Source organism: Notolepis coatsorum, assembly GCF_963971535.1.
Source record: "Notolepis coatsorum genome assembly, chromosome: 15".
Lineage (NCBI taxonomy): Eukaryota > Metazoa > Chordata > Actinopteri > Aulopiformes > Paralepididae > Notolepis > Notolepis coatsorum.
The window spans coordinates 76,286,394-76,297,673 of record NC_140179.1 but is presented as its reverse complement, the minus strand read 5'-3'; positions in this window follow the sequence as shown (position 1 = coordinate 76,297,673).

Genomic DNA, 11,280 nt, shown 5'->3' with positions numbered 1-11,280 from the left:
CCAATCATCACACTCCCTCCCCGTCATCTCTGCCCAATCACACTCCCTCCCCGTCATCTCTATCCTGGGGCGGAGCTTCCTATAGGCGACATAGGCGGTTGCCTAGAGCGCCACCCAGAGGGGGTGCCAAAAACTGCGACCAGCAAAAATGTTTATATTATTATTATTATTATTATTATTATTATTATTATTATTATTATTTTTTTACACAGTTTTTGCGCCCCCTCTATATCTGCTAACATAAGGGAAAATGGGCCAAAAATCTAAAACGGTCGGTCAGCCTTTAGGTGTTCACAGTCAGAATTTCTTCTTAGCTCTTGTTCTTGTTTGTAATAAATAAAGGTGCAGTACTTTACTCTATAACTGTTAAGATGTTTTGATTTGGGGCAGTGGTGAAGCTTGCCTAGGGCGCCAAATGTGCTAGGACCGGCCCTGTCTCTACCCCCCCCCCCCCCCCCCTCTCATTTTCAATGTCGTCGAGACTTTACAGACATTTCAATGCACACATTTCTACAATATAACAATAAATATATTAATAACTATCTATATATAGTATAAAATGAACATAGGCATACAATCAGCACACAGATTGACAGAATAAAAAAACAATGCATAAATTGCAGACATAAGAATAGGTATAAAAGACAATAAAAGTAGTGCAATGTAAACGTGCAGACTTAATAATGGTATAAAATAAGTACAAAAGTACAATGCCGCTCGAAGGCACATGATCCCCCCCCCCAGAACAGTCAGTCCCCCCAAAACACTCCACACATCAATCCCTACCACATCCCCATCCAAGACGCACCCCCGATAAAGCATGTCAGGACCGAAGGAAAAACACAAACAGCCCGGCGCTAACTAATGTTGCATGTAAAAGTTGCTTGTGTGACACCAGCCAGTAGGACCCAGGGCTATAGGGTCCAGAATTCTGAACATTTTAACCCTTTCACTACCACACTACAGAAGGTTAACCCTTTACTATCACACTAGACGGTTAACCGTCTGTAGTGTGATAGTAAAGGGTTAACCCTTTGTTGTGTGGCAGTGAACGGGTTAACCTTCTGTATTGTCGCAGTGAAAGGGTTAACCATTTGGTAGTGCTGCAGTGAAAGGGTTAAAAGGAATAAAATAACCCCCATCTCAGCCAATCAATCATTCAATCAATTTCTAGTCTAGGGGGGGAGGGGGACGTGCTTTTGCGGTCACAGCCCCTGACCTCTGGAACAGCATCCCCATGTCCATCAAATCTGCCCCCTCCATCGAGTCTTTTAAATCGAAACTCAAAACCCACCTATATCAAAACCCACCTATACCACCTGGCCTTCCCTGACTCACTTTGACTCTTGCTTTGCTTTGACGTTTTGTTTTGTTTCCTTGTCTATCCGTTGGTTGTTTTTATTTTCCATTTATTCTATACTTTAGCACTTTTCTTTGTTCTTAGCTATGTGAAGCACTTTAGTTGACAAGTGTCATGTCTAAATGTGCTATATAAATACATTTGATTGATTGATTGATTTGTCTGAGGTACTCAATTATATTTAACATTTTCAAATGATATGTAAAATACTTAACATGTAGCTTTGAGTTTGTCTTTCAACTCGGATGTATATATTTTTTATGATCTCTTATTACTACACAGTTCTGTATATCTGTATGTATGTCATAAAATGTCCTGATTAATTGAAAATGGGGGACCCCGATGTAAACAAGACAAAAGTATTTTTCTGGTCTGCATCCTCTTAGCAGTTGTTTTGTATTGAGCCGTACTGTATTGTACCCATTCTGCAATCTGTTAATAAAGTTTTCAATCAATCAATCAAAACCTTTATTTATTCTCAAAGTCAATTGAGGTCACCCTCCTCATCTTCAATGTCGTCGAGACTTTACAGACATTTAAATGCACACATTTCTACAATATAACAATATAAATATGAATAAATATCTATATAGTACACATGGACCACAGTCCAGAGTGCCCCACAGCAATTAGTATGTGTGAGACATTGAGTGTTCCTGTGTGTGTGTGAGCCGTTCAGCCGTGTGGGGCTACAGTGAAGATCAGTTTTACTATATGATCCACCGCTACGCTCAAACCTGCCTTCTGTTGGAGGATAAAAAAAAAAAAAAAACGTTACTTATTTACTTATTTGTACAATAAAATGAAAGTGAAAACGAAGTCTACTGTGTGATGTTATTATGCTCGTTAAATTAAGCAAATGTGGGGTGAAAAACTACTTAATATATATACTAAAATAAAGGTAGGGGGCTAGGTGGTGTAGTGGGCAAGGCGCTCGCCATCAGCGCTGGAGACGCTGGGTTCGAATCCAGCTCTCGGCGTTGCTATCAGCTTGGCTGGTCGTTCACACTAACACAATTGGCAGTGTTAGGGGTGGGAAAGCTGATGGGTGGGTCCTGGGCGTTGTGGACAGCGACCCCTACAGTTCGGTCGGGGCGCCTGCAGAGCGAGGGTAGGATCTGGAGGGAGGTAGTGTGACCTTCCACACGTTAAACTCTCCCGGTGAGAATCTGCGCTGCCAGGCTGGCTGCCGGCTGGCTGCACATGCGTCGACTCAAGCCTAGTAACAGACACAATATTTCTGACACTGTGAATACATTCCCTGAGGTCCATTAGATGTCCCTAGATACCAAGAACATGCAAATGGACCTTGTAGAAGTGGAGCAATCTTTCATTTACTTTTCAGAAAATATGGCTAAGGCTTAAAACTAATGGTTGGAATAGCTTCAGCACCCCTGAAAACCCCTAGTTAGTCACCCCACACGTTAATATTTGATTTTTCATATTTTTCGCCCAAGCCCCCTGGGCTCCTTAACTTTGATTGGCTCTCCAGAATTTCCCCCGAGGATTTGGGTTTGAATAAATTGAGAGGTGTTAGTAGACACCTATAGGAACACTTTGGTGAAGAAAGCTATTGGTAATACATTTTTTCACAGATGGTCCAAACATCTTGCTAAAATTCCCTAACTAGTAAGTGAAATGTGAGCTTATAAAAATCTCTGCTCATTGCATCGGAAACCGGATGATTTAGACACAAGGACAAGGAGCCGCCATGAAATCGTTGTAGTCCTAAGAAAGAGGAGACCCAGGGATTTCATAAAACTACACTACCCAGCTCACACCAGCCACAGACCAAGCTGCAGCCGCTTGACATGAACAAATTTAAAGGTGACATGCATTATAAATGTCATTTTTCAGTCTCTAGCATTGTATTATAGTAATAGGAGTTAGTATCAATGTGTTTTAGTGTCTAAATACCATATTGGCGGATTGCTCTGATTCAGCTCAGATCATTTCCTGCTCCAGTAAATTAGGCCATCCTGATTTGAAGGCCTGAATGACGTTACTCAGGCTCTGGGTAGCAGACAGTGATGTGATTGGCTCTGTGGTTGTAGCTAATGCCCGCCCACAATCTACCTAGACTGACTGTACACAGCGAGTGGAAACCACTTCCTCATACTCTGCATGCACTCTGGAGGGAGAGAGAGAGAGAGAGATAGAGAGCAGTCGGGAGGGGGGGGGGGGGGGGGGACCTGCCGCGCGGCACAAAGAATGAAAAAAAGGAAGAGGGAGGAAGGGAGGCCCCCCCCCCCCAAGCTGCCGCGCGGCTCTCTCTCTCTCTCTCTCTCTCTCTCCCACCCCCTCCCTCTCTCTCTCTCTCTCTCTCTCTCTCTCTCTCTATCTCTCTCTGTCTACCAGTCGCAGACTGTGTGGACTGACTGTCACTCAAAGTGCTTATGGGCGGAGCCAGGCCATAACAGCCTGAAATCTTGAAGCTGAAAAATGATGGTTTTGAGTACTTGATTAGAAATATAAAACAATGCATTTAAAAAAAAAATAACTTACAGATGTCTTCAATAGACTCACAGGAATTGTGTAAAGTTGCCCAAATAGTGCTAGGAATAGCAACGCATGTCCCCTTTAAGATTGACGTGAAAATTATGTTTATCTCACGGGTCGAACAAACCTCAACGTTATTGCCATAAAATACAACGTATATATAATGAGCTCTCTGGTGACGACATTCCTAACATACACGTAAACACTCCCATTGTTTTATGAAACTCATAATTACTTGTAGACAGTGCTTTACTTATAAAGGAAGACACCAGGCACAAAATATATATATATATTTTAATGTTTTTATTAAAATATATAATGTGTTGTTGGATGTTCCACATAAACATATTAATTAAAATGTTTCAGTTTTTTTTGTTGTAATTGTAATTGACATCTGTCTCTCTAAGAAGAGCATGTTTAATGACCCTTGGATCAACCTAAAACATTTAAGATCCATTTGGAGATTGTAAAATCAAACAAACATCTCCGTCCATTTTGGACTACAACGTGGACATTACAATGGTATAGAAAATACCATCACAACAAGGAAAATGTCATAGACCACTACACTTCCGCGTTGAAATCGGGGAGGAGATAGGCGTTATTTCTAAACCTAGCCGCATTTCTGGCAAGATGCTCTCTGATTGGCCGACGCCTGTTTCTACACTGGTTAAGCTTAGGCACTCTTCGAAGTTGGTTAAGGTTAGAGTTTGTCTTAGAGCATGACGGCAAGTTCTTTCGACGGTTAAGCTTAGGCACTCTTTCGAAGTTGGTTAAGGTTAGAGTTTGTCTTAGAGCATGGCGATAGAACGCCAGGTAGTTTGCAGGCTGTTTGACATGGAAATGGGCAAAGACACAGCTCGTCACGCGATTGGGCAAACATGTCAGTGGCCAATCAGAGAGCGTCAGTCAGTGGCCAATCAGAGAGCGTCTCCGCAAAATACGGCTAGGTTTAGAAATAACGCCTACCTAACGCCTAGTTTATCACTGGTTAAGCTTAGGCGACTCTTTCGAAGTTGGTTAAGGTTAGAGTTTGGAATCAGGGCTGGCGTTCTATCGCCCTGCTCTAAGACAAACTCTAACCTTAACCAACTTCGAAAGAGTGCCTAAGCTTAACCGGCGGAAGAACTTGCCGTCACACGATTGGTGCGACCAGAAACGTCAGTGGTCAATCAGAGCGCAGAAGGCGAACGCGGAACTGGAAATGTATTGGGGAAAGAATTCAGGCGCCCTGGACTGTTCCATCAGAGGGGGGAGCTTCGGTGGCCAGTGTCCTTTCAGCCGAACAGTGAGCCTCCACCAGGGGGGGGGTAGTGAGTGAGTGAGTGAGTGAGTGAGTGAGTGAGGGAGTGATATTGTTGATCTATGAAGTGCTTTGCATTTAATAATAGTACGGTAACTGAACTCTTGCACTGAATAACCATATAAATCAGTTTATTTGGCAAATTATTACTCTACATAACATTTTATCTATAGCACTTTTAAAGGATAACACCAGTATCATACATTTTTTATCTATAGCACCTTTAAAGGATAACACCAGTATTGTTTTACTCTTGGCCTCTGCACTATTTGATCGGTTGTGGTGACTTTAAAGGGGCATTTCACCAAAAAACAATACCAATTAATTTTACACATAATCTCACACATATCCCAAAACTCTGAATAGTTTTTCACACATTAATTTAGTCTGACAGTTATTGAGAATAAATTCATTTGAATATGTCCTCCACCAGTGATGTCATCAGGGGTGTCGTTTTGGTATGGCAAGGTATGGCACTCGCCATACCTTGGCTTGTGACAAAATCATCTAATTTGCGTGTCATTTGTGATGCGCACTGGTGTTTTGGTCCGTACACAATGTCGATCTCTGTCATTTTAGTACACCCCACCACCTAATAGATGGCACTGCCGCATTGTAGTTGAACATCAGACAGAGGTACGTGGCTGCTATTTATCTCAGAATAAACAACCAAGCCGCCAAGTACCCACCTGGCTACCTGTCTTTGCATAACAACACTGTGAGGGCTCGCCCAGTACTGCGCGCTTCCAGGTGCCAATTACCATCACATTTACATTTACATTTAGTCATTTAGCTGACGCTTTTATCCAAAGCGACTTACAAGTTCTGTACGACAAGACAGCAAGAAGGGTACAACTCTATCAGCTGAGTAACAATGTTCATCAAAGTGTTGCGTGTTACAGTGTAGGTTAGTTTATTAGGACAAGTGCATGACAGTAAGGTTAGTCAGGGTTAGATTTTAATTTTTTTTTATTATTATTAATCATTTCAGATAATGGTTGAAGAAGTGAGTCTTTAGTCGACGGCGAAAGATTGGACGGGATTCGGCTGTCCTAACTGGGATGGGTAGTTCATTCCACCATTGTGGGGCAAGGACTGAGAATAGGCGGCTTCTCTTTGATGACCCTCCGGGAGCTTGGATAGGAGTAGGTCTGAGGCGGCCAGAAGATGCAGAGCGTAGGGGTCTTGAGGGTGTGTAGTTAGAGACCATTGACCGGAGGTAGGCGGGAGCGGTTCCCTAGGTTGAGGGCCTTGAAGCGGATACGTGCAGCAATGGGGAGCCAGTGCAGGTCCCTAAGAAGTGGGGTGACATGGGCCGACTTCGGTAGGTTTGAGATCAGGCGGGCCGCTGCGTTTTGAATGAGTTGAAGAGGCTTGGTGGCAGTGGCCGGGAGGCCAGCTAGCAGTGCGTTGCAGTAGTCGAGGCGGGAGATGACTGTTGATTGGACGAGGAGTTGGGTGGCTTCTTTTGTCAGGAAGGGGCGTATCCTTCTGACGTTGCTCAGGAGGAATCTGCAGGTTCTGGTTGTCGCTGCGATGTGAGCAGAGAAGTTCAACTGGTCGTCGAGGACAACACCAAGGTTCTTGGCGGTCGGGGACGCGGTCACAGCTGCATTCTCGACTGTGATGGAGAGGTCGTTCAGGGGGGAGGATTTGGCCGGCAGGTGGAGCAATTCTGTTTTGCTTAGGTTCAGTTTGAGGTGGTTGGTCGTCATCCAGGCGGAGATGTCGGACAGACAGGCCGAGATCCGCTCAGAGACGTGGATATCTGAGGGAGGGAAGGAGAGGAAGAGTTGAGTATCATCGGCATAACAATGATATGAGAAGCCATGAGACGTGATAATGTTACCCAGTGATTTAGTGTAGAGGGAGAAGAGAAGGGGTCCTAGGACCGAGCCCTGGGGGACACCCGTCCGGAGGGGGCGGGTGGCCGACAGAGTCCCTCTCCATGACACTTGGTAGGAGCGGTCGTTGAGGTATGATGTCAGCCATGTCAGCGCAGATCCAGCCACTCCCATTCCTGCGAGGGCCGCGAGGAGGATCTGATGGTTGACTGTGTCGAAGGCTGCAGATAGATCTAGGAGAATCAGGACAGAGGAGAGGCCTTTCGCTTTTGCTAAGTGAAGTGCCTCTGTGACCGCAATGAGGGCCGTTTCTGTGGAGTGGCCAGTCCGGAAGCCAGACTGATTGGGGTCTAGGAGGTCATTCTGTAAGAGATAAGCAGTAAGTTGGTTGGATACAGCACGTTCAAGTGTTTTAGAAAGAAAGGAGAGAAGAGAGACAGGACGATAGTTGGCTATGACGGTGGGGTTCAGGGTTGGTTTTTTTATGAGGGGCGTGACTCTGGCTTGTTTTAGGGAGGTGGGGACCACCCCCGAGTTGAGTGAGGAGTTGATGGTTGCAGTTAGGAATGGGAGGATGTCCGGTGCTATGGTCTGGAGGAGTGGGGAGGGTAGCTGGTCCAGCTGGCATGTAGTCGGACGGTTCGACGTTACCAGTGTCAGGGTCTCGGCTTCTGTAATGGGGGAGAAAGATGACAGAGTGAAGGATGAGGTTCTCGATTCAGCGTTTGGAATGGGTGGGGGTTGGGAGAAGGCGCTGCGGATGTTCTCCATTTTTTCCTCAAAGAAGATCGCAAAGTCTTCGGCAGAAAAAGATGAGGGAGGAGGGGGTGGGGGGGGGGGAGTGAGGAGGGAGGACATGGTAGCATGCAGTTTGCGTAGATTCTTGGCAGAGGCCTCGATCCTATGGTGAAAGAAAGAAGCTTTGGCATTAGTAATGGTTTTGGAGAATGTTAACAAGAGGTTGTGATATGTGTCGATGTCAGCAGTGAGGCGTGACTTTCTATACTTCCTCTCAGCCGCTCTCAGGACCTGTCTTTGTTCTCTCACTGCATCCGTCAGCCATGGACTGGGTGGGGAACGGCGGGCAGGTTTCTCAACGAGGGGACAGAGCTTGTCAAAGGAGGTTGCAAGGGCTGAGAGGAGGGTGGAGGTTGCCATCTCTGTGGGGAGAGCAGAGAAGGTGTCACTCAAAGGTAGAGCGGATATTATGTCAGAGGAGAGGGTGGAGGGGGATAGGGAGGCCAGGTTACGTCTGAGTGAGACGGTTTGAGTTGGGGTGAAGACCTTTCGGTTAAGCATGAGAGTTAGTGAGAAGGATATGAAGGAATGGTCAGATACATGTAGGGGAGTTACCGTGGTGTTAATGATGCTGGAGTTACGGGAAAATATGAGATCCAAGGAGTTGCCTGCTTTGTGGGTGGGAGGCATGGCAGTGGGAGTCAGGTCAAATTGCTGAGAGGATTTTCCAATCAGCTCGACGGGAGCCCTCTTATACACGGTTTGCTGAACATTCAGTGTCGGGTCGTTTTGGTCACCACCAGCTACTGCTTGTTCCTCTTGTGTGTTTCTCCAGTACGCCCTTGGAAATTGCTGCTGTTTCCTCTCTCTGCCTCCGTGGACCCGTGCCTCGTATTTACACTTTGCCCTTGGTGAGTTTTTGGATATCTATTTTTGATGAACTAATATCCTCGTTTTATCCTGGACTCAATACCTTCATCTGTTTTTGTGTGTTCCTTAACACTGAAGACAATACCTTCATCTGTTTTTGTGTGTTCCTTAACACTGAAGACAATACCTTCATCTGTTTTTGTGTGTTCCTTAACACTGAAGAATTGTCGCTTTGTTTTGTTACGAGACTCTGCCTCGTAGATTTCTACGTTTCTATTACTGACATTCTCCGTTTTCTTTTTCTCCACGAGTGGATTATTATCCAGCTGCAGAGCCGCAGAGCCCTACTTGGCTAAAAGATTATCGAGCCGCAGAGCCCTACTCGGCTAAAGGATTATTAAGCTGCAGAGCCGCAGATCCCTACTCGGCTAAAGGATTCCCCTCAGATGCATTTACTTGATTGTTGCTCATTTCTGTTTGTGAAATAAATACGCCCATCGTTTTGGCTAACTCTGAACTACCCGTCTGTGTTGTGCTGTTGGGGTTGTTTACAAACCATAACAAGCTCAGGCCAATGTATCGTCGCAGCAAATAAAGCAAATACATTTGGCCTATCAGGGTCTTCAAATATGATGTCTGGAGGCGCATACAGACAGTGTGAACTGGCCATGCCTGCTTTGTAGATAATAAATAGCGCAATCTCTCTCTCTCTCTCTCTCTCTCTCTCTCTCTCTCTCTCTCTCTCTCTCTCTCTCTCTCTCTCTCTCTCTCTCTCTCTCTCTCTCTCTCTCTCTCTCTCTCTCTCTCTCTCTCTCTCTCACACACACACAATGCAGTACGCACGTTCCGAGACTCGCACGGCGTTATGACTTGTCATAAGTGAATTGTATAGAAACAACTCACCAAAATGTACTATTGCACAACTGATACAAAAAATGTAATCTACGAAGGGGGGGGGGGGGGGCACAATTACTGGCAGACAGGGATACATCAGTGTTCGTTTAGTGAACGGAAATGATGACTAAATATGGTCGTCAACGGAGCGTTTTCCCCTGACGACAACGAGACTAGACATCACGTTAATGGAGATCATGTGACACTAACGTGACTCAATGATTCATGCAATGTCGTTGACTAAAAACGACGACACAAAATGTAGTTTACGAAATAAAATCTTGCCGAAATTCCTCTTTCCACTCCACAACAACGGATCTGTGACAGGCGTGCTCTCCACTCTTCCCCAAAACAAAACCCCAAGAGGGTGTGCAACTCCACCTAATAGCGTTAGCATCAATAATAACATGGTGTAGCGCCAAAGAATAGGAGTCGGAGGCAGGATGTCGAAAGACAATGCTAAGCGTTTATTCAACATCAACTTCAACGTCAACACTGTTTACTTGCTAGCTAACAGTAACTAGTTTGCAGACAGAAAGGTAACAAACTATATTGTCCGTGCGGAACCCTTATCCCCAACACATAGTTCCGTAGGTAAATTATGTTGATCCACCACAATAGAACACATTAAATAGTGGAGAGACTAAACAAATAAGACTAAATCGAGACTAGACAAAAAAGACTAAAACAAAAATGCTCAGACCTGTAGCTGACTAAAACTTGACTAAACGAAAAATAGATAAAGGTGACTAAATATGATGAAAACGAAAGAGCATTTGAGACATGACTAAGACTAAAACTAAAACTAAAAATAGCTGACGAAATTAAAACTGTACATCACCCAAATCTCTGTATTAATCACAGAGTTAATAAGTAGCTCATAAGTGTAGCATAGCAAAGTTAATGCTAATCGTTTCATGCAAGTGGATGGAAAATGCTAAAACCCTTAGCTTCTTAGTCTGGGAGGTATTGTTAAATAAAAAACGGATATGAGTGGTCTACCCTAGTCTGCTAGTTAGACCAGTGGTTCTCAAACTTTTTACACCAAGTACCACCTGAGAGGGTAGCTGGCTCTCCAAGTACCACCATATGACCGGCGTTAAAATACAGTCTATTCAGCTATGCACAGTTCACGCAGGAGGCAAATGTATTCCTAATACCATTATTTATTGTTAACTTTTGTCAGACACAGCCACAATGTACAAAGGGATAGCACTAGAACTAGCAAACGCTTCCACACAACTCATACAATGCAAAGGGCATTGAGAACATAATAACTAACATTCTCACATAGCAAGTGAGAAAATTAAGAACAACTGTATTTCAGCAAATGTACTTAATTCTCTCTCTCTCTCTCTCTCTCTCACACAGCAAGCAATTGTCCGTCATTCTCTCTCACACACACACACACACACACACACACACACACACACACACACACACACACACACACACACACACACACACACACACACACACTTATTTTGTTACAAAAACTTAATTTTTGAATTTTTACCCTTTAAATGCCAGTGTTTGTGATGGGCATCACAAATTATTGTAAAAAAGAAAAGAAAACACATATTCAATACATTTTTGAATGTTTACCCTTTAAATGCCAGTTTGTGTGGTGGCATCACAAATTATTGTTAAAAAAAACACACAAAAAGTAAAATATTTTCAATATATCAAATGCAAAGTACATTTTCTGGGGGGGATTATTACAGGCTAGGCATGTGTCAATGATTAGCAGCAACACAGATTTTGATGGATTT